Genomic DNA, 26,044 nt, shown 5'->3' with positions numbered 1-26,044 from the left:
TGAATTACAGATTCAGTCAGTGTTCAGATAACATCTAGAGGTATAATATTTCTATTGTTGCCGCCATTGTCCATAGTTCATACTCTATTTGAAGGTATTAGAGGGCAGTCCTTTGACGGCGATTTATATCCCACAGATAGGCGTTTGAGTAAATAATCCTCTAACACAGTTGCAAAAATATCAGAAGTTACAATAACTATGAATTATTTGTTAAGAGGGAAGAAATATTAATTTGCTTGCACAAAACAAAATAAATTAAAAGCTTCAGAAACATTTAAAATGAATTAATAATGAAAATTTTGAAAAAAGATCTACATAAATATATTTCAGTCCTCTTACAAAGTATTATCAGTTTTACCTTTAATGAAAAAGCCGTCCTGAGAGAAAAAGGAAAAAGAGTATTCATAGTTAAGGTAGGCTTAGTAAGATAGTCACTAAATTTAGTCAATTATTGAAGGGACTTGGCAAACTCAGCTCGAAACATGTCTTTATTCTAATTGTTTCTTGTATGTTTTTCTTAATTGTGACTTATACAGAAAGTGAAATGAAAATCTGACGATTTTGAGACAGAAATCCTCACCACGCATTGGAACTCAAATTTTTAGAAAATTATAAAATATCCACAGTATTTATTACAATACTTTCATTCATGTGACCCTTCAGTTTTTTATTTTTTGGAAAGAATTTTGATGCTAAGATTTAGTGTGCCTTTCTAGTAAAATAGCTGTTTTGTAACATTTCATTATACAAAATGATTAGTCAATTGATAGGAACAAACTTAATAAAATCTGTACACATACACATAAAAAAGAAAAAAAAAGAACTAACTGAAACAATAATTTACACATAAAATATTTTTCTGAAAGTTACTTCTGTATAGTACTTTACAGCGAAGAATAAACATGCGATTCGTTTTCAAATATACATTCTGGCATCTAGTCAGATATACGTCCTGGTGTTTGCAACACCCTGCTGTCTACTAGATAACACTTCATAAATAAGCTCTATACAAAGATTAATTAGGAATGGCCGGTGTTTGATTTTAGGCAAAGGCCAATTTTTTGTCTCACACTGTCAAATGCTTTCATTTTATACATATTTTAGAAAGAATATCCGAATATAAACATTCGTGATGTTAAAAATATAACTTTTGAGATTACTTTGTTAAAAAGTACAAGATAGCAGTAATTAAGTTTCGAAGAGACAGAAGATTTTCTGAAGCAAAACTGGAATTAACTTTCTATGGAAGAATGAAATTAATTTAAAAGTTAACGGAAAAATTTTCCTAAGCTTTTCTAATGATGTTTATCTTTAGAATTAGGTTGATTAAAGAGATAAAGGCCTGGAAAGAGAGATTTCATTAGCATATTTAAACACCGTTGTGACATAATCCTTTTGTGAGAATGGTTGATCCCCTTTCGCTGTGTCTAAATTTCAGCATCATTGTTAACATAAAACGTTTCTTTGCTCTGCTGTCGTAGCACTGTTACAATAACCTTGTATATTTATTAATTTAAATACATTTATTAAATTATTAATGTTCAACGTACTTCTTTAAGACTTGTCTTTATTTTTGTATAAGTAGTTACAAATTTGATCTAATCTGTCCTATATTATAACTTTCATCATTTCTGAGAGCGCCCATTCCTTCAAGATTTAAATAAACATTGTTTAAAATAAGAAGAAAAGCCATAGGAAGAACGTAAAATAAACAACTTTTTCTCCTTTATTGCCAGTTTTAGTTCGGAATAAAGCTTTTATATTGAAATATTTGATTATTTTTTGTATATAAATTTTTACATCATTATGCTATTAATAATCATATCGGAAAATGGAGTGTTGATGAGTCTCAAACTAAACTTTTAGTAAATTTGGCAGGAACGTCATCTTAAAGTATGAGAAGGATACGACGCATGCCTATACATTTCAAACTCTAAAAAAATATAATTTTTTAACCAAAACGTTAATCAAAATACATATTAATTACTTTAAAGATACGGGTTTGCATTGAACCATAGATTTCATTTAGAACCAGAAGTTTAAAACAAAGCGAGTTGGACTCTGTCGTGTCCTCTTTCTTTCTGCCTCTGTGAGACTACATGCTGTCGTGTCTTTGGAATTAGTTGACGAAATATTTTACACAAGTAAAGGGAATTCCCCCTTGCATGCATTTCATCACATAATATGCAAGAATGCGCAAATTTGGCAGCTGCATGCTGCCACGTTACCATGTGCTAGAGGAAGAGAGTGAGGACCATTGTATTTAGCGCAGTTTATGATTATATTTTAATTGAGATAAAGGCAAATTTTTCCGAGGTTTATATTGTTCTGTACATTTCAATAAAGGTGGGTATTCTTACTGAGTTTTTAACAAGTTAATTTTTTAATTTGCATCATTTCTATCACTTATCTCATGAAATTCATTCCTTCCAGATCGTTATGTAGATTTTTGAGACGACCGTAGTTGTATAAGTAGGTTAATTAGAACCGAAGAGTTGTCTGAAGTTGTCTGCTGGCAGAAGAACGTCCGTACGGAGTCTGGCCCTAGGAGTAGCAGAGCGAACTCTAGATGGTAGAGCCGCGAGAAATAAGCTAGTGATTAATGCTGCTTAATCCTGGCCAGTTCACTTGGCTCCGGAGAAGTTCTGTTCAAAACGGTAAACTCCCGTTGAAATCTTAGCACGTTAAAATTAGAATTGTGGTTCTTACACGAAATTTTTTTTAAAAAAAGTTGCTTTTCGAAAATCTTATTCAAAAGATGTTTAGCCTTTTATCTTACTCTGAAACAAAAGTTGCTTAAAAATAGTAAAACTTAAACTGCTTCTGTATTAAAGATAAAAACATGATACATATTGAAACTACGTCAAGTATGGCCTGGTCAACTGTTTGGTAGTGGAAGAATAAATAAATGGGCTAAGGATGAGTTTAGCAATTTCAGTATTGTTTTAAGATCAGCAGGATTTCAGTAATAATTTTATAAGTACTTATTTTAATACGATCTTGTTCTGGTACTTCTCAACTTTTGAGTGAAATCGTAATAAAACTCACCAAAGCTCCAAATAATACAAGCTTCGGTTCTTTGCTATGCAACGGAATCGCGCTATTAGCAAGAAATTCTCTTGTTCGTGGAACATTTTATTTAACAGATAGTAAAGCAGATATTGATATAGACATTGAGTGAATGCCTGTTTCGCCAAGAAGAGCAAAATGGGAAATGGGAGCCTTAAACAACTAAGAAAGAAAATACTCAAAGTCCAAACGATCCAAAACGCGAAAAGCTTTTACGGGCAAAATGGTCAAAATGGCTTCTTGGACAAGTGCACGTGCAATTATGTATGAAGGCAAAGAATGGTAGTCAAAATACTTGCCTTCCTCTTATTCAAGTATCACGTTTTGTTTCTATTAATTTACCCCCTTTCATTATTTTATTGTTTAATTTAATTTTTATGACTTTTGAAAACTTATTATTATTTTTTGCACATTTTTTGACATTTTAATTTATTATTCACTTACTTACACATTCATTTATCAACATATTTATCCCCTTTATGTTTTAATTAATTTTAATTATTCATTGTTTATTGTCTTACTATTGTTTCATTAATTTATTTTTGTTCCCTGTTCCAGACAATCTTCCATAGTGTTACAAAATTTCTAATTTAAGAAGCTCTAGTTTTGATGTTAGAACAAGTTTAGGTCTTTTCACATACAACTCATCAAGAAGAGATCTTCAGTTAAATGACCAAATGAAAATAACGGTGAAACTTTATAAAGATTAGGTAATGAGAACAATAAATTTTAAAATCGATTGATAAATTATGTACATTTTTTCACAAAACAAGAGCTGTCCTATGGAGGTCTTAATCTATCTGCTGGTTCCGTAGCTGGATAAAATAACATGAAATTAATAAATAAGAGAAGAAAGAGTGAGCAAAGATTAGCATGGATGTTTCTTTTTCAGTTTGTCTTCTAAGCTGCATTTCGAAATTTTGTTTGAATTCTATAAAAAAAGAACTAGCAATTTGTCACTTTGCTTCAGTCAAAAAGCTCATTTACAATAAAAACAAACTATTTTTCCCAAATGGAATATGCTTTGAAAATGCCAAAATCCTTAAACTAATAAGTTGGAATTTATGAGATTTTGAATGTAGAAAACTTTTTTTCCTAAGTCCAACTTTTAGAATTTTTTAAAAAATAAACTTCGCAATTTTGTGAATAATGCGTATTTGTAACGTATTTGAATTGAATACTCTTTATTTTTTCTTAAGGTGCATGAAAATAAGGCTATACGTAAATTTATACTTTGTGTTAACGGCAGCAGTAATTGCAAATTGAGAATGAAACTTTCTGTCTGATATCCTAATTTTAGCAAAAACCAGAATCACTTTTTATCAGCACTTTTACGCAGAGTACTTTTTATCTACCAGGAGTTACTTTTTATCTGCACCAAAACGAATTAATAATTGATAAACTGTTTACACAAAATGTCATCTGCATAAACCAAGAAAAATTGAATTATGGCTTCTTAATGTGAATTGCTTGTAAATCTTAACTGAAAAATGCTCAGTTCAAACTTTAACAACAATTAATTTAAAATTTTATTAAGTGCATTTGATCATTTTATATGCTGTTCACTATTAAGCAATATTAATACATAAATATTATAATTAACTTGCGAATACATTTAAAGCTAACTAATTTACAGAACGTTTTAAATATCTGATAGTAAGCAACATGCCCTTTATGGAAACCAAGAACATGTGCTGAAATTCTGTTAAGAGATACTAATACTTACTTAAAATAATAAATTAAGATTTACTTAAAATGAAATTACAGTCATTCGAGACATTAAAAAATGGTTGCGCTATTACAAGTCCTTAATTAATAAAGATCATATCTTTTCTAAATATTTAAAACTTTATCGTGTAATAATAATCAAAAGCTTGAGTTGATTGCTTTTATTTCAAACGCATTTTTTTACTTTAATTAGTAATTACTTTAATTAGTAATTGTGAAAATATGCAGGCCTTTCTTCTTCCTGTTCGCCCTTTCAAGACGAACACAATGATGAAGATTCTTACCAGTATTTTTGTTTGTATTGTGTTGTGTCGATTTTATTACCTATTATTTTAAATAATGAAATTAGCCTTGCATCTTTAAAAAATCATAGAGCGTTTAAGATCTTTTTTAAATTGTTAAGCCAAATGAAGTTCAGATTAGAAGAAATAATTCTACCTATTAGAAATAAAAGATTTAACGTAAATAGTATGAGATTTTGAAATAATTTCCGATTACAACATAATGAACAGAATAATTAATCATATTAATCATTCATATTACATCAATTAAAAGAAAACTTTCTAACATCTAAAAACGGCAAGAAATTGTAGTTAAATATCGGGTACACTACCTCAAGTACTGTCACAAATTTTGTTAGTTATAAAAATATTAGATGTTACTTGACAGACATTGCATTTCACATAATTACTCTCTGAATTGTCTGAATTTTGCAGCATAGCATTAACTCCGCATTCGTTATTTGCTCAAATGTAATATTCCCCAAATTCGGAAATTCAGCCATGCGTAAATTGAACATTTTTGCATTTTCTGTAAAGTTTTTACATTTTGCAATGTTTTCTCTATCTTTCTGAGTAATGTTTGGAAATCATATATATAATTACCAGTTCTAATATTCGATGCCCCATCAAAATCTTTCAAAACCTCTAGCGACTACGAATTTGAAACTTGTAGATCATTTTAAACATGTGGGTAATGCGTTAGTGGCAGATGACAAGAACGTGACGCACATGTGTAGGAATATGTTCAGCAACGAAAGCGTTTTCGTGTAGCTCTAGACTGGAGTTTGAAATTAAGAATCTCGGTGCCATAAGATCGACGAATTTCAGACTTAGCAAGTGGCTTATGACATATGCGAATCTCACATGCTTTGCTATAAAATAATAATTTATCTGAATTTTAATATATCACTTGCTCTACCATCGAAAACCGTTCTTGTTAAGTTTTGAAATCCCTTTCTATACATAAATGCTTTAAATGCATCTTTCTGATTTGGAAGATCGAAACAGAGTTTTTTTTTTCCTTTCCTATTTTTTGATGCTCAAAATGTGCTTGGTAAACACTGTACGTGGCGAGAAATTATTGCTGTTAAAATAGTTTTTCGAAAAATCGTATGCTAGTATTATATTTTATTTTTATCTATCATTTAGTGATTTCATCGCCGAAAGCCTTGTACGGAGCAACAACTGACAGCGATACAACACCTGCGAAAAGGGCAAAAGGAATCAAGCCTCGTACTGGTTTTGAACCTGCAACCTTGAATTCGGACAATCAGTCAGCCTTTACTAACCACTAGATCCTCAAGACCAATGATACTCGACTTATTTGAACTGCGTGAAATTTACGTTAAAATTATAGTATAAAAGAATTGCTGTAATCTATTTGTTGATATGATTTCCTTTGAACTTATTGAAGTGTTTATAACAATTTTACATGCTTTTACTCACAGTATTTCATTTGAAATCAAGCAAGTTCTTATTCTCCCCCTGAATTTTGAAAAAGGTATAAAGGCTGCATCTCAGATATACCCCAGAAAAAGTATCTAGGAATTAAAAGCTGACGATTCCTGTAAAAAGGATTTTATATTTAAATTTAGATCAATGTAAATTTTCTATGTATAGGTATCTAAATTGTTTTAAAAGCAAATTATTGACCACATAGTATTACACTTTTAAGAAAGAAAGTATTTATTTCTTAATGAATTTTTCTTTATTTTGTTTTATGATATTCCGCTTTCTTGTCTAATTTAAATAAAATATCATAAACTAAAAAAGGAAAAAACAGTCACAGTCATGAAACATGAAAAACACAATAAAAAGTGGCGGGAAAAAGTAGTGAATATTTATTATATATGAAATGAAAGGTGCTAAAGAAAACACAATATTTGTAATGCAAAAGAAATACTGAGAACAGAGAACACCATTAATTAGGTAGCTTAAGACACTGAAACAAACATCATTAACAAAAACGCTAAGTTTTGATTATTCTAATAAAGAAAAAATTATATGTTCCTTTATTCGAAAGATTGTTTTTGAATTGCCAAAATCTCAAAGATTATTTGGAGGCTGTTTAATGATCTTTTCCATTAAGTAGCTAATTCAACATTTACAGATTTGTACAAATATTTAAGTTTTAGGCATGAAATATAAACAGAAATATTTTTCAAAATGTGCCTCGAAATTTTCCGGCAATTAAGTAACGCTTTTTACTTACTACTATGAAGACCTATGAATTTAGTTTTTATTTAAGTACAATGAGGAAAATATTAGAATTTTTTTAAATCGTTAGCGTGCTAATTACCTTTTTATGCAAATAATGCATTTTATTGAACTCTTACAGAACGAAATGATACCCTTCTGCTTAGTAGTCTTCTAAATCAGAAAACTGTGTTTCTGTCTGTAACCGTTTTATATGTTTATATAAACAAAGGGATTTCCCTGCTTTAAACTGCATATAATCTCTACAAAGAGAAAGCTAGCTAATTATTTCCGTCACTCGGAGAGGTGTTTTCAGTAACAGTTAAAATTATATTTAGCTAAAAGCCATACGCAGCTGGCCATTTATTTTCGCCTTCAAGTATACACTAAATTATACTTCTAAGAGAAATATTTACATGCTTTACAAATACTGCTCGTTGGTATTACCATTTAAACTGTTGAATTGTTTTTAATTTTGGTTAGCAAGGTTTTAACTAAGCAAGGTTTTCCCAACCCTGTATTTTAGCTTTATCTGGGGGGGGGGAGGCTAATTCTACATATTGTTACGAATTTGTGTATATATGTAAATAATTTTAGAGAAGTTATGCTTAAAACTGTAGCATGTTTCGTATAATGTAACATTAAAATCAGTAGTCGAAGTTTTGCCAGAAAAAAAAGATTGCAGGGCACATCTATTTAATATTCAAATAAAAGACTATCTCGGTAAATTGGGGAGATATCACCAAGCTGGCGTTGATTCAGGCACTAATTTTTGTCACCATATTTGGCGAGAAATCACCAAAAGTCGATTATTTGGCGAAATTTCGGTCCGGTCCCTGTATACCTAATTAATACTCTATCCGAATAACTGTAATTCATCCCTATGTGGAACTGTAACCACATCCAGCCCTTATGTGTAACGTGTGTCGTATATGTTTTCCAGTAATTTTGAAAAATGGCAGTTACTAGAGATTTCTCTGCCGCCGGGGAAGGACTATGTCAGACCGGAGAGAGCATCAGCTCTCAGTTTCTCTTCAGAGTAAACTACGAAGTACTGAAGTATCTCCGTGTGATCTTCGTTTATTAGATGAGCTTTGCATTGCGTTGTGTTTAACGTTCTTAGTAATTTGAAGGGTAAATACTAAATGTTTTCTGTGATTTTTAGAAAAACTGTATGAGTATTTTTGTGGAAAGTTCTAGAAATGTAAAGTGTTCCTTTTGGTAAAATAAATCTTATCAAGCACTGGTATAAGCACATAAGCATGTGAGCATGCACTCTTTTAGGAACCCGTACGCATGCAACAATATTGAAAAAGATAAAATGACCGCTGGTGGACCTCTTTTTAACAAGCTTTCGACATTTACTGCTAAGTTTCTGCGTTTACAAACGTTAGCAAGTTAAATTTCTAGTTAAGTTTCTCTAAATATAGTATTACTTACTGGCACTTACTGGAATATCTGAGAGGAATTTAACTATGTACGCTTCTATATTTTAAAGCAGTTAACATGAATTTGAATACCATTTTTTTTTAAATCTCAATGACGTCTTTATTCGTGCTACATAATTCCAAAGATTGTGTAACATTTGTGGTAAAATTTTGGATATTAAATACACTTTAATTTTTAGTCCAAAGGGGCTTTGTCCCTGAAGGACTATTGTTTTCGTTTTGCGATTTCAAACGTGCTTTCAAGTAACAGTAACATGAATGTGTGTAATAATAACTTTCGAAGTAATAATAACTTGAATGTGAACTAAAAATCATAAAGTAAACCAACACACTAGCTTTTAAAATATGTTTTACAGAGTACAATTTTATACGTAAATTGAAAAAAAAAATCAGTTTTAAATTTACTCTGCAGATTCGTTATTATTTGATTTCGAGACTATTAGTTCCTTTTGGACTAAAATATAGTAGAAAGGAAAAGATTATTAAAAATAAAGGAATATATAAATAAGAAATATATCCTTGTGAAGGAACAGAATGTAATATTACATATACAGTAAAAACATTAAGAAAATTAATTTTAAAATGAGACGTTGATAAGCATAAAAACTCATAAAACGAGAAAAGAATAGTTTGCCAGTAATTAATATTAAATGCCAATTATTTCTTCTATTCGACTATAAATGCTGAGCACCCTAAATGAAGGTAAAGCAGAAAAGCCAATTCATAAAACAACTGAACGTTACGAAACAACTAAACAAAAGTTACCTCCTTTCCGTCAAAAAACAGTTAACGTTGTGTTTAATAGTAAAATTAAGAAAAGCAAGAAGGTTAAAGAAAAGATCACGAGATTTCTATGCGATGAAAGAAATTTCCCCTCTGTTTAAGATTTGTAATGCTGTGTACTTGAAAAGAACCTTATAGAAAATTGTCTAATTAATATTTTTGGTTCATTCTTGTTTCGAAAGAAGAGAAGAATTCGTTTAAGAAATCGGTACTAATTTTAAAATTTTGTAACATATATAATTCTGAATGGTGGAATTTTTAAATAAACAAATTCTTAGTTGTTGTTAAAATTTGATGGAGTTTTCAAACATTATAAAAATAGTTAAGAATCTTGAAGGGGAAAGTGCAGAATTGCCCACTGCTTGACACGTTTTTAAGAATAGCAATAACTCGGTATCCATGTACACATCGACCTATTTTCACTTAAAAAAACATCCCAGAATTGTACAAAAATGACATTGCGCACTCCCTTTATCGATGCACACATTGACCTATTTTCACTTAAAAAGGTCAAAGAAAATTGACAAAATCCAATTCTTCTTACTCTTGTCAAAAGCGCCAAACAAACGCCAATCAAATAGGTAGGCGATTCTGCACTTTAGCCATCTTGAATAAACTTTAACATCAGCAAAAAATCCTTCTTTCCCAAAAGTGTGAACAGTAAAATTCTGAGACCTACTACGAATTTGTTTTTGAACTAATCTGGAAGAAGACGAATACAGCTAAATATCGCAGAGTATCATAAAACTCGGATCTATGGATAAAAATGCAAAACAAATAATAAATCACTGTAACACAGGTAAACCCAATAATTATAAAACTATTTACATAAATTTACAACCAATATTTGGTTTCCTGATGTACATTGTTATGCAGCAAGTCATGCTGTGGCCTTTCAATGCCATTGTGTTGTTCTCAGAAGCTTACAAACTAGATCCATGGTTATGAATATAGTAAAGGACTCTACAGACCTTATCGGTCGTTGGCATTTACAAATGCCTCATTTCAACATTTTACGAAATTCTCTCCTCGATGAAACTTCCGACGTTGGTCGAAATCGTTTAATCTAGTTGCCATCATCTAACCGCGGTGAGGGAATTTGCTGGCGAAGCAATCATTCAATATTTGCGAAAGAGAAATCAGCTGGGATTAAATGTTTTCCCATTTCACTTGTGCGTTGTTTTGATAGCGAATTAGTTTCGAATATTAATAAGTGCATTTCTACAATAACATACAGCAATGAGACGTATTAGATAAGACTGCTCTGGAAATTTCCTTCCACCTGAACGTAGTAAATGTTTCGCATAGTTTGTTGTTTAGACGCTTGAAAATATAAATATATACACACATTTTAAAATTTGTAAACATTTACTCCTCAAATCAAGATGTAAATAATTAACGATACAGTTTTCAGCTAGTAAGACAATATTTATTATATGAGACAACGAAAAATACCGTCCTGAGCTAGATGATAATAACAATGAATTACAAACAATATTACAATGGATATTCGATTATCCGTAACATTTTAACATCAGTTTTTATTATCTGCTACGGAGATAATTCGATGGACAGAAAGATTCATCAGGAAGCAAAGTATAAAAATAGGTGCAAAAACAAAACACATTAATTTAAAATACGCCATACTAAGCAATGAACTATGATTGTTTTGTCACTGTATTTAAAACAATGCAAGGTAAAACTTTGAGCAAAAAAAAAATTTTAATTCATTACATATCCAAATTGGAATAAAGAGTTGTTAATAATAAATAATTCTGCAAAATCAGTATTTATTAAATTTAAAAAACCGAGTCCACTTTTGAAATTTAATAAATAACAAGTGCAAACATTAAATTAATTAAACGGAATTAAAGAATTTACATCTCCCAGTGAATATTTTCAGAAGTAAACAGTGCAGTCTGTTTGTGAACTGATAATGGTGCGGGTTGACTAAATTTAAAACTTCAATGAATTAACAAATTGTGTCTTCATCAGTCTAACCCGTACACGCTGGAATGCGAAAGGCTCCTTGCCCAAATTCATTCAAAGTATAATTCGTCTCGATCCAAAATTTCAAATTCAGTATCAAAAACCGCTTCAATTCCAGCAAAATAATTCATTAAATAAAAATACTAAAAATAGTAAAAACTGTTTTCGGTAGCATTCAAGCTATTCGTCCTAAGACAGGTGTTTGTAGACCAGAAAATAAAGTAAATACTGAAATCAAATTGATTAAATAATTAATAGTTGGAAAAAATTAACTAAATAAAGTATACGAAAACTTATGAACAAAATTACATACATTAGCTTTCGAAGAACTGGAATAAGCTAATCGTAACACATGCATTGATGCAACGAATTTTAAGCGTAGTTGTCAAGAAAATATTTTTAGGGGAAAAAAAAACAAATTCCACATTAGGACTTCCAGATGCCCATATTCGTTGGAAGATTACGTTATTTAAAATTTGATGGCTTTAGGTACCGTTGTTTTATCACAATGCGAGAAGCATACATACATTTATGCAGATTCTTAATTATTTAATTTCTTTAAATATAACACAGAACGGTAATATTTGGTGGTAACAATTTGAAAAGTGAACCGACATTTACAGTGAAACAACGCAAAATGCCAAAATGAAATTAATAGCTCTTCTGGGCTAACGCGGTTTGTGCTTTTTAGCACAAACACAGAGTCATTTCGAATTTCTCGGTGTCAGAAAACTGTAGAACGCGGGATTTGAACTCCGGAGCTCCCGAAGACACGTCGGTTAAGGATAGGAGGGAGAAAATACCTTACAAACCTTTAATGTGGTATAATACAAACAACTTAGTGTCTTAAGAAAAGTAAATGCGCTTTCCCTCCAATTTATTGCCTCTGATTTGACGATAGTGTAAAAACACTATTTATTCCGCTCACCAAATAACTCAACTGAATCTGGTACTTGAAGTATTTCTCATATGCTAGATGCAGAGTATTTTATATTTAAAAGTTAAATAGGATTTTTCTTTTAAATTCTGAGAATTTTCAAGGAATACTATTGAAATTTCAGCATTTAGTACAGTTTCAATAAGGCTTTGTCTAGAGTTCAAAGAGTTACCTTGATTCTTACTGAATGGCTTTTCAAAATCTTTTCATACTTATCCATATAAACATTTTTGCATATCAGTTTATTTCGGTGCATTATAACAATTATAAAAATACATAATATTCTAATTTTCATATTTATAGTCTATCTTTTAAAATTATAAATGTTGAAATTCCTATAAAAATTTCAGTTTCATTCTTAGTTATATTTCCATTCCATTCTAGTTCTTTATCTGCTATTAAATGAGACCTCCTATAATTCTTTTTTAAAAATCCGTATGAAATTAGGGAAATCTTCCTTAACCTTTCAACAGTATACTAAAAGGGGGCTCGGGCAGTTACTGCGAAAAGCATTCGTTTCTTATATAACGTTGAATTGCAATAAAATATTGCAAAATGAAGAAATTCTAATAATTCATTTATTCTTTTAAGTGGTTTATAAGTTATCTTATTCTAATAATTCATTCTTACAAGTGGAAGTCTTTTAATTCTCTATATGAAAAGGTAAAATGAACAGAATGAATTCAAACACAGAAATAACATTCTAACTCTACTTTTCAGCAGCATAATCTATATTTTACAGTGAATTGCCCATTTATAAAATTAAACTAGCCATATCATAATTTCAAATATTACTGGCTTTTAAATATTTCGAATTTTTTTATTACTCATTCAGTTTTATTATAACTGGCCTACTTATAAATCAATAATACATTTTACTCATTTTAACAATGCTCAAAATAAAAATTTTATATAATTTTCTAATTTTCTGTACTTATATTAAAAAATTACATTATTATCAATCAATTTCCATATTTATCTCGCTTTCAAAATAAGTAAAAAGGTTTATTAATAATTGAAAGTTATAATAACTATTACATCAAATTTTAATGACTCTCTAATTAATATGTTTGACAAATTTTAAAATTCTCTGCATATTTCAGATGAAAATATAATTTCAAATCGCATAAAATTTTAATTTGAAATAATCGCCACAAGAAACAGCATTATCCTAATGTGATAACAATAATTAAATAGCGGATTTTCGGTTCAGTGGTAATAGTTTTAATTGCCTTCTTTACTTAGTCATTCCATTGCTCTGAAAACGTTAAGTATATCTTAGTGGAAAAATAATGCAATAAAATGAAATCACAAAATTAATAAATTCAAAACTATTTTAAATTAAATGATATAATTATTATATTTTCCTTTTTTTTTAAATATTTACATATTCTCTCAAACGGAATAAAAATTTATAGAAATTTGCTAAAACAGAAGTACTTGATGTTACATTCAAAATCACAACAATAAGCTTCGCATCATTGATAAAAATCGCAGTTTTTACTCAGAATATTTTAAAGCAATATCCTAAAATGCATCTTTCAAATCAGGAGATAATATATTTTGAATTTTAGAATAATGAATGTAGCGTAAATACCAAAAAGTGAAAGCAAAAGAATATCTCGTACAGAAAATTACAGTTATGGAATAATTTGAAGAGATGCATGTTTAGATTTTTGTAAACGCCAAGAAATATAGCTGCAGTTTAATGATGCACTGTTTAGATAGTAAATTTTAAAGCACCGGAATGTGTCTGTAGAATGAAAATATGACGATTTCGTTTTATGTTTCCTTTTTCTAATATTGCGACTATATTTTATGGGTGACTGCGTTGCAGAACCGTGCACCCATTAATCCATTTTCTTAAAGGTCCCATTGCATTAAAGGAAAAGTTTCAATATTTGATTATGTATATAATGTCAGATTCTAACCTATTGACTCCACTAACTGTAATAATTTGATGTCATTGATGAAAGTACATAAATCCTGTTGAAGCAATTAAAGAAACTGGCGTAAAAGGTGAAGCTGAATACTTAGTTAGGGAAGTGGGAAAAATACCTTATGTACTCCCCTTTTTAAAAGGCGACTAGGTTTTAGGGGACCTAGTCGCCAAATCCTGGGTGCGGAGAATCATCTTCCACAACCCTTTTAGTTCGGACGCCTTTGTAGAGACATTAAGTCTTTTTTTGAAAGCAGACAAGATGAAGAATAGCAACCGCCTTCGCCGGGAATAGAACCACGGACTTCTGGAATACCGGCCCAGCGTACTGAAACGCTACACCACGAAGGCACGCTAGGGAAGTGGGAGAAATACCTTATATACTTCCCTCGGTATCATCTTTCAATTTGTTTAGTGTCTCGTTGGAATGTTTACCAGACAAAAAGACGAAGTTTGGGGAAAGATCAAGGTGACAGTCTAAAACCAGTACTTTAAATGATATGCTACATCAATGTTATTGACATATTTCCCTATAATTTTCAGACATGTAGGAAAAGCTTGTAACCACTTTGCTTTCAAATATTTTATCTTTCATCATTCCATTGATAAGAGGACCTAAAAATATGCCTTCCTTTAATTTCACTTCACTGATGTTCGAAAATTTATTCTTAGGAAATAAAAATGCCTCCACATTAGGATCCATTGGTTTCATAAAACTCTAAACTAGATTTTATGTGCAAGGAAGGCAATGAGATATTTTCAAATTTAACAAGTGGCTGTAAATGGCATTTTTCTCTTCCCGTTCCGCCTTTTTTCTTTTTTGGAGGAATGTCTTTTTATATTGTAATTTTTTTATATCGTAATAATTTTTGGCTATTGTACCTGCGTAAGAAGAAGAATTCAATATATCCCAGTTATAATCCATGTAAAATGTATTAAAATTGTCTTATATTTTCCAAAAAGAACTGTCATATTTGACAGTGATTAGCAAAATATTTACGTTATAATTCCGTTTATTACGGTTTTATATATTTTTCATATGGTTCTTTTATGTTACATACATGAGTTACATGAGCTGATGAGTATTGTTTCTTATTGTGAAGCAGCACAGTTTTCAAGTCTGCTTAGAGGAATTAGTACTAAGGCTGCGAAATACAATCGATATCATTCAAGAAAACCCTGGGCTCTTATTGTGCCGGAAATGTTTCAGTAAATCTGAGTGAAGTAATTTCGTATTATTCAGAAAAAAATGTATATATGAAAGAAAGCTCAAACTTCATTTTTGTAATCAACACTCAAAAATATACAAGAGATAGAATAAATTATACATACTTATCAAAATCATTTGGATCAGTGCAATATACTGCATTCTTTAAATTTGTGTTTAGTGCCTTCTTGTGGCTTGTACCGCATAAAATCGGTATTAAAGTACAGGATATTTAAAAGACTAAAATTTTTAATTTGGCTAAGAAGAATTAATCTGTTTTAACAGCAATAAGTTCTAAAAGTTTTATTAACCAGCACCTTATGTCTCGTTTCGCTGGTCTCATCTCGTTTAATATACATTGAATAGCAAATGAGCTTCTCTCTACTACTTGAAAGGAATACTTGAAAGTGCTGATGTGTTAAGACTTCTTATATGCGAAAGAAATCTGAAAAATTTAAACTAATGATCAGTAAACTGATTTTAATTTTTCTAAAAGTTAGAAATTAAAGACAGGAGTTCTGTTTCAAACTGTTTTAGAAATTGTGGGCCAAATATTTAATTAGTTTACCTTTATTATTTTTTATGGAGGACTATAATACTAAGAACATAAAAGAGAATTAAATGCCCTTTTAAAATATCTTCAAATTTCTTAATATGCTGCTATTGATATGATATTCTTAATGTAGTATTTCAGAAGTAACCTTTATATATAGTTAAAATTTTTACTAGTTTTTTACAGTTTTAACTGGTTTATTATATATTATTACACACTACTGACCATTAATAACGCTAGATCATGGTTAGAAACAATTATCACAACCGTATTTATTTACAAATACATTATAAAGGAAGAATGAAATGGTTAAAATTTGAAGCAATTTTGACGTGAAAACATGTAAAAATCAATACCCTCAGCGCGCGCTTTTGGCAAAAAGAGCAGCTGTTATACGACTGGGGCAAGATGTCCGACGGACTGGATGGTAGTTACGGGTATTGCAGTCCATGTGGCTTCTGTTCTATGTCATATGTAGCACTTGCGGATGTAGTCGTAAAGTTCTCTCTACAACCATTGATAAGAATTTTCCAGTTGGTGATAAAATTGGAAGCATGCTTGGCAGCAGAAGAATCTAGCATCTTGTGTACTGAAGAAACGTAAGACAGCGTACGCAACATATTGTCTTATTTTTCCTGTTAAAAGGACTGGCGATGAAAGCCTCGGAAACATAATGCAGCTACAGTCATTAAAACATGAGTAATATCATGGCGGCTAATTCAAATGTCGAATACTGAATAATGTTGAATAGGATATTTGCCCAAAAGTATTGCATATCAGGTACAGGTAGAAGATCGGCCGGCAATTCTTTGGTACCGCAGGTGATTGAGGTATTGCTGAACTTAGCTACGTGTTAAGCTAATTTCGAGGGAGAATAACCTAGAGGCGGTCCAAGGATTTACCAGCCCTCTTTCCCTACCACCAATCTCTTAAGAGGATTTGTGGCTAACCTTGTATTTTGGGTGTCTCATTGCCACTCAAACACTATGCAGACATCCATGCCTTCTCCGGGACTGGATCCCGAGCACATAGGGATGGCAGTCAGCGTCACTAATGACTACATCACCGTCCCATATTAGCAACTCATACTGGACTGGTATGATGGCGAAGCAAGCAAGTCTTCAGGTTTCGTTCTCCTCGGTGCCTCCTCACTGGCATATGACCATCATAATATTGTAAACAAAAACGTCATCAAAACGCTATAAATGCATCCAAGTGTGTCGTTAAACATATCTCTGTTGACATTGATTTTCTTGCACTATAGCATCAAAAGAAGCCCAAATATTGGTCACCTTTTAAAAATCCATCGTACTGGAGAAGTCGTCGTGTCATACGTGCAAAAAAGTGGTATTATTTAACGAACCCAGTTTTGGGACAGAAGCCATGTGATTAGGCTATAGATCTCTAACAGCGATGCGGATAAGATGTCTGTCTACTCAGGTTCTCATAATTGCAAGTTCTCATGGTAATTAGTGTAGCAACTAACTGCACAGTTCGATAATCCACTAGAGTATGGTTCTCTCGTGATCGAATTTTGAACCATGTTCGTTTGAATTCTCCCTTACAAGAGACATAGCATGATCTCAATCACGGAAAGCAAAGAGAAAACGCAAACTCCGAATAAAAAATCAGCATTTCAGTTTTCGATTTTATACTACTCCGACGTGTCATTATTTTTGTTTGCAATTTGGAAACGCCGTGAAATGGCAATTACTTGTATATGTCAGAATATTCTGTATATTATGCAAATTTCAGGATTATTGTGTGCTTCTTTTATGATATAGTAATTTTAAAGGGCCCAATACCATCTTTAGGAGTAATTTGAAAGTGTATTACAAACGATAGTTAAGACTATTAATAATTCTATTTACGCAAATCCTATTTATCATTGATGAAATTTTATTTGTGAGAGAGAAAAAATTATTGCTCTAAAACTAATAGCAAGATCAGTTGACAAAGATCAAGGGAAATCTAACTACACATCGATTAACATATGCGCAATATTTTATTTTTTTAATAACATTTCTCACTCTACTCGTTTGCTAACACTTAACTCTGCCTTCCTTCAAGTCGTAAATACGTTTTGGTATATAAATTAAAAATAAGTAAATGGTTATCACTTATTCATACTACGACCGCAAGATTTTTCTTCTGCTAAGTTCTGATTCAAAATGTAGACCAAGCCTACGGCATTTATGATTATATATGTCTGTATCGCTATAGATTATTCCATCGATACAGACATATATAATAATAAATGTTGTAGACTATTAAAACTTTATTAAAAGTATTCCTCCAGAAATTCTAATATGTATTTTGCTGGTCCAGAGTTAAAGTTTTAAACTCCATAGAATGTTTATATATATATATATATATATATATATATATGATATATATATATATGATATATATATATATATATACATATATATAAACTGATGTCAGAGATTATAGAAAAAATTACACAGACGTACTCAACACCTTTTCTTTACACATGAAAATATCTTGGAATTGTTAAAAAATATGCCGTATATGCCATATTTAACATAAAACACTCTTGCGATTAACAATGAAGTTTATGATACAGAAATCTAATAAACACTTTATTTACATTTTCGTTGTAAGTGTATTATTTGTGACCCTAATCCGAAAGATTATTCCATTAGAAATTTCCTTTCTAACTATGCATTTCTGTCGGACAAAATTGTTAATAACATATAATTCCTTCAACATAATGCTCAGGATAATTACTTCTAATAAAAGGATATTAACATCCAACTTCAATAACAAATTACTATATGACCTAATTCTGTTTATTTGCCCAAACCATACCTGGTTGCCTTAGAGACCCGTAATTATACGATCCATCATTTGTCTTCGCAAGATTCCTCTGAGTATCACTGCCTTTTACTGTTTAAGTTACCGCTTGGGAATATTTTCTGTGATAAATGATTTAATTGTTGGGAAAAATCAAATAACTATTTCAAAGGATTTTCATGAGGAAAGCAATTATGCGTTAGGAGTGTACAGGATATGAAGATCTATGTTGTAATCGAGAAATAAACATATTTCTTTGTAATATTCATGTCTTGAATATAATTTAGGCCCACAAGCACTTAAGTCATCTTACGGTTGATGTTCTACTTGGAGTCCTATACTTCGAATTATCCTGAACGTTTTTGAATTTTACTCAAATCAAACTCTTCAATTGATTTTATTATCTTGCGGATTTATTTATGTATTTTGACTAATAGATAATTTGGAGTTAAAGCAACTCTCCTGACGCTTTCCTTTTCACCCATGCTTTTCATGCCAGAATGTAAATCAGATAGCGCGCGTTTATTCAGATTAAGGTAAAAAGAAGCGTTATTTAAGCGAAGGTTTCTCAAGTTCATTTTAGAGCGTATTCTGCCTGCTTGAAGCCACGTTGTAACCGTGACTTAACAGCGATTTGATTCTGTGGCGTTGAGAGCCGTTCGGCGCAGAAGGCTGTAGCTTCTACCAGGCAGAGCCTTCCTGTGCGTTTACTCTATCCTTTGAGCCGTTAGGCTAGTCTAAATTACATTTATTTTAATTTCAACATTACTTGTTTAAGTTACGTCTGAAGTGTTGGCTTATGTAAGCTTAAATAAGATCAACTGTTAACTCTTTGTGATTGAATAAAAGAGCTATTTGCAACTTTCTTCTGACTTTCTCTGCCTGCCTTTAAATACCTGAGGAAAATTCTCCCGCTGTCTTTCTGGAGCTAGTGAGTTTATTCTACCAACGCATACAAGATTCTTGAAGCTACTGAATGTAACAGTAGCTTCAAGAGTCTTGTATGCGTTGGTATGTTTACAGACTACAGTAAAATCTTGTTTATTTGAACTGAAGAGACTACGCTTGGTTCGTATTAAATTAAATGTTTCAGTACAAGATACATAAAATAACGTATATACCCACGTATAAGTCGATACCGCGTATAAGTCGATCCCCCTTCGACATAAAAAATTCGTAGAAAATAAGAAACCCGCGTATAAGTCGACCCCCTATTTCCGAAATCGATCGAGAAACTTCGAAAAAAATTTTTTAAGTACTACATTTATTCAGAATCATCTGAGAAAAAGGTAAATATACGATAAAAAATGCCTTGGTAAATAAACAAAATCAAAATCCTTCAACGTCCGATTCATGGTCAGATTCGCCAAACATTTCAAAGAACTCTTCTGTCGTCATTGGCTCGTCATCATACATATTTTCAGTCTCGAACTCTGTATTGTTTCAATCACTACTAGAGCCTTCGTCGTCATTTTGACTTTCAAAAACAGTATCATCTTCCGTGCCGTCTAGTTCGTTGCTAATACAACATTTTTTAAATGATTTTATAATCATTTCAGAGAGTATTTCATTTCAAGCATCTTTAACCCACTGAGCAATTAATGTAATATCGGGCTTTTTAATGTTGCCTTCTAGAATTTGAAGTTGATCGTATATAGTAACCTTCTAGAATTTGTTCCGGAAAAGATTCGCGTACGTAAAATCTATCTGCATTTTCCCTTTTTAAAAGTTAAAAGAAATATTCAAAACTGTTCAGTTATTGCGTGGGCTATTTTTTTTAAATTTTGACGTGTACGCCTGTTAACAAAAGTATTTCATGAATGAACAATAACTATTATAAAGACTTATACGTACGTAAAAACTATCTGCATTTCTCTTTTCTTGGCGTGTTGGCGAAGCTTTTTTATTGCTCGATATTGATCGGTTGTTCGGGGGCCGAAAATTCTTTGGTTTAATCGAAACTTACTCTAGTTAAAGTATGAAACTCTGTGATTAGTTCGTCACATAATTTAAGTCATGAAATTACTTCAAGTAAGTGACAATTTGAGTGCGGGAAGAAAACAACTGCATTATATAATGAAATTTTTGAACTTCCGATTCTTTTAATTTTTTATGGCTCTGCGTATAAGTCGACACCCCCCCCACACTTTGAAGTCTTTTTTTTGTCCAGAATATCTCGACTTATACGCGGGTATATACGGTAATATTTTTTATATAACTGAAAAACTGCAAAATATGAACTAATTATTAAAAGAATAGAACTGTAATTAAGATTGAATTCTGCTCAGTTTAAATATTCATGTTTACGTATTTCTCTTAACTAGAAAAAGTGGCCTTTAAATAAAATCTGGAAGAATTTAAACTTATGTAAACAAAGCAGAAAAGTCATATTCTCCTGTACGAATAGAATTTTTTACTATAAGATTATTTTTCCCTTGATGTCTCTCTTTTTTTTACTCCATAAGCAAAAGTTTCAATCTTTAATGAAATATTATATAAAAAATAAACTATCAAACGGAATTTAATCTCTATTTTATTTCATATTATCACTGCTCAATTAAATGATATGTTATGACATATTCTGCTGATTGTGTGATTACACATGATTTAATTCAATCGTCACTTGTAATTTAAAATCTCATCATGTTTAATTATGTCTAAATTAAGATTGTCAAGCTATGGCAATTAAATATTCAATAAGTTCTGTCAATAATTATTCAGTTCCACTAGATAATTACACATTTCCGTCATTTTCTAGTATTAGTGAATTCCTTGATTATTGTAAATGAATTCTCTCAAAATTTAGTTTAAATATCTTCAGTTTAAAATTCGATCAAACACATAACATTTTTATCACATATTCCTTTCATGTTTTGGAACAATCTCGATATAAATAAGCATTTTTGTTTCTTTTTGTAAACTTTTATTTAGTTCATTCATGAGTTCCGATGTGGGTGGAATTTGGTAATCTTTTTTATCTACTTCTTCACAACCAATCGCCTTCAAATTTTGTACACACACTGTTTGTCAGTGATAATGAAATGTGGTGAAGCGAATTTTTTTTTCAAATTTTGAATTAAAATTTTTAATTTACTATTTAAACGATTTTTCGCATTTAGAATGAATGAACTTTTAATAAATGAACCAAGTATATCAGAATTGACTTACTTGCTCCATCGAATACAGCGTAAAATATCTTTTCAATGAAGAAAAAAAAAATCTCTCGATTTTTTAGACTATTTGATGCTTATGATTTTAAAATTTCAACATCTAAAATACTATCGGATATAAAACTTTGAAATTTTCAGAGATTACAAAACAAACCTTTCGCCATTTTTAATTCCTTTTATGAAGAAGTATTGTAATTGCGAAAAATTTCGGGTATCGTATTTCAACGAAAATATCCATTTTGACAGCTGTCAGTTCCATTTGAATGATGTTTTTGCGTTACATCTGTAAGTACGGAGGACTCTTTTTCCCTAGACGGATTGTAAAATGGATTTAAAATGGATTGAGAAGCGATTTTTTTTCGTGCATTTGTACGTATCTCGCATAATTCAAAAACACGTAGCCTCAAAAGGTTGAAATTTTGTATGGGGACTGCTGTATATGTGCATCTCCCTTTTTGGTTGCAATCGACGGCACCAAAAGCATATAAATATATGTATATATATACATCCACTCTGTTACCCGGCTCGGTGAGCTAAGATTTTTATTCTTATATGTACGTAAATTGTGTAATTTTTGCATTAAAAGTGATTGAATTATATTGTTCTTCTGTATCGGTTAAGGATTTTACACCTTTATTTAATCTGCATGCAATAGCTGTAGAATTATCAACAATTTAAAAGTTGTTTAAGTTCCACTAAGCCTAATGACGCAGCCATTTGTTTACATTTGAAACTTAGCCTAGCGAATTAAGTCAATTTCTGCATCAACTTCAGTGTCTTTTTGACGAGTGGGGCCAAAAGTTTTGTGCACCGAAACATCTGTCTTTCTGCCTCATTTTCATTCATTTAATTCTAATTTTAATTGTAATTTTTTTTAAGGTATCTAACTCTATTTGGGGTGTTAGGCATTTCTGTATTTTATTATTTTTAATGAAAATGTTTTGAGTTTTATGTACTTTTTTTCCTTGTCGCGAAGTAAAAATTGAATTGGTTGAATAAGAAATATATTTCAAATGAAAATTCGGGGAAATATGTTTAAATGAAATGCAGCAAAAATGTGTATAATTTAATAGGCCGTACAATGAAGTCATTTGGAGTCCACATCAGATATTTTAAAACAAAAGTTATATAAAAAGAAAGTTAGTTGAACTATGTTCTGCATTTAAGGAAGTCTTGCAGTCTAAACCAGCGTTTTGAGTTTGCTATCTTTTCCCACTTAATGCAGAGCTTAAATTGCGCCGGAACCCACCGAAGCCCGCTTCTTACTTTTTAGGATATATCATAATTCTAGGCAGAGCCCTAAATAAGAAGGCAGCAGCACTCGTTTTATGCAACTGAACAATAATTTCAGTAGAAATTTGATCTCGAAAATTTTATTTTAGTAATAAAATTCCAAAAATCGCATATTTCATTTTGTTTCTTCATATTTTATTAAATTTTATTTATTTAATTTCTTTAGTTAATAGTGGAAAGGGGCTTTGTCCCTGAGGCCCTATTGTTTTCGTTTTACGATTTTGCGTCGAATCACTCTGAATGTCCGTTTTACTTTTCAAACTGTTGCCACCAAATATTATCGCCTGTATTATACTTGAAGAAATTAAATAGTGAAGAATCTGCATTAATTCATGCATGTTTCTCGCATAGTGATAAAACAACGGTACCTAGAGCCATTCAATATTGAATGACGCAAATCCTACTGTGAATATGGGCATCTGGAAGCCCAAATTTGAAATTTGGAATTTGTTTTATTTGGAATTTCATATTTTGTAAAACTTTAACTAATTTTTGATTAACAAACTCAAGGATTTCAAAGTGAGCAATGGCAACGTTGTATAGAAAAAAACATTTTTATCTTCAGCGCGTGAGACTGTGTATCGGAAATTATGATGATATGCTCAATTTAAAATTATTTTGCGATACTGCTCTTGAACTGAATTTTATGGTTTAAGTGCGAAGAATATGATATTTATTAAATAAAGGTGACACACAAAATAGTAAAATAAGTCCCTTTGGACGTAATTTAAAATCTGAAACCTTTCAATTTTTTTAAATTATTTTAATGATTAATGATTTAATTTTTTAATTATTAATGATTTTATTTATTTTATTCTTGTTCTTCTTTCCTAACGGTCTTCCACAGGGCTCCGGCACTTCTGACTTTAGAAATTAAGCCCTGACTTAATGACGAAGTTTGCCATTTTGACGCACCTAATGATGAATTGGCGATGTTCTTTTTACTTCCTTGTACGAAGTAAAGGAAGTGTTGTAATAGCCAAAAATTTCGGGTATCATATTTCAGCGAAAATATCCACTTTGACAGCTCTCGAATCGATTTGAACGATGTTTTTGCGTGAGATCAATACGTGGAGTCAGAATAAAGAACTCTTTTCGCCCAATCAGATTGTAAAACGGATTCAGAAGAGATTTTTTCGTGACGTCTGTACGTACGTACATATGTATGAATATCTCATAACTCAAAAATGGGTGCCTCGGAATGATAAAATTTTGTGCATGGGACTGTTATAACATGTAGCTGTGCACCTCCTTTTTTCCCTTTATATATATACACTCAATCTGTTACTTGGCTCGGTGAGCTCAGGTATTTCATTCTTATATGTTGATAAATTGTGCATTTTTTGGTTTAAAAGAAGGTTAAATTATGTTGTTCTTAAATTCTAGTTAAGCTTTTTACCGCTACTAAGCCAAACGAACCGCCATTTGTTTATATCTGAATCTCTTTAGTAGCATAGTGAATTCAGTCAGTTTCTGCCCCAACTTCAGTGTCTTACTGCCGAGTAGGACAAAAATTAAAACTTTCAGTTTAGTGCACAGAAAATCTATCTTCTTGCTCACTGGCCGAATTACTTGGTTTTGCGTATAAGCTAAGTCTGCATTCATGTTAATTGTAAAAATTGTTTTTAACTGGAAAAATTATGTATAATTTAATAGTCCGTAAAAGAAAGCCATGCGTTGTCAACATCAGATTTTTTTCATTTTAGCTTCAATTAAAATGTTCGTTGTTAACATTATTAATGCACCCAATTTCCGAAAATGCATATTCAAAGCGATTTCTTCATTCACTGAATGATGTTCAGTTCATTTTCTCTGTTTCGAAATTTTCTTATAATTTAGTCCTTGTGTTTGAATAATGACTAAAATTTATATCATTGATAACGTGAAACGGAGGTTCAGAAACAGAAAATACAATTAAAAAAGGGTTTTATACAATAAAGCTTTATTTAAAATGGATATGCTAATTAATGCATTTAAAGCAGAAAAATAATGTATCATATATTTTAATAGTAATAATAGATTTAATAATTCTATTTACAGAATTAATTTAGCGATTTTATGTCACGAATAATAAAGGAACAAGTTACGCATAAATAATTAAATTATTAACTCAATTCCATAGTCACATGTATAAGCTATTATCTTTTTTAATTTATCACTGACGTCTCATATTATCAGCAATGTAAAACTGCTGATTAATTGTGTATATAGAGTTATTTAATCTATTATTCCTGTTAAACTATATGATAAATTATTTTTCTCCTTTTAATGCATTAATTATCGAAGACAATTTAAATAAAAGCTTACTGTATAAAAATATTTTTAAACGCATATTATTTATTACTAATTTATCATCGATAATATTTCCTAGAAGTACGAGCTCATTCTCTTTGTTGGCAATCATCAAAGTAATGTAAAGTAAAGTAGGTAATAGGCGTTTTATAAGGTGTAGGCTGATTGATGAGTACTTAGTAAGTGTAATGGATAATGCTTTTCAGTTCACGTGACAAATTTATCTATGAGCAGCTACTGTGGCTTTATAAATTTGGAGTATTTCCAGAGTTAAGATTTTTGTTTGTTGTTTTTAGCAATGTTCTGAAAAGTTGTACATAGTCACTTGTCAGATGTGAGTAA

General features: G+C 30.9%; 1 long non-coding RNA gene across 1 annotated transcript in view; it reads left to right on the top strand.

Moving 5' to 3' along the window:
- LOC146996240 (uncharacterized) overlaps positions 1-26,044 on the top strand; it is a 506,022-nt gene that overhangs the window by 446,069 nt on the left and 33,909 nt on the right. The gene's annotated exons all lie outside the window — the stretch shown is intronic.

The sequence above is a fragment of the Stegodyphus dumicola genome, chromosome 7 (assembly GCF_044657685.1).
Source record: "Stegodyphus dumicola isolate Sdum_Otavi_A_Nest chromosome 7, ASM4465768v1".
In the NCBI taxonomy this organism is placed as follows: domain Eukaryota; kingdom Metazoa; phylum Arthropoda; class Arachnida; order Araneae; family Eresidae; genus Stegodyphus; species Stegodyphus dumicola.
Note: the sequence above shows the minus strand (reverse complement) of the source record. Positions and strands in the feature narration are given on the sequence as shown.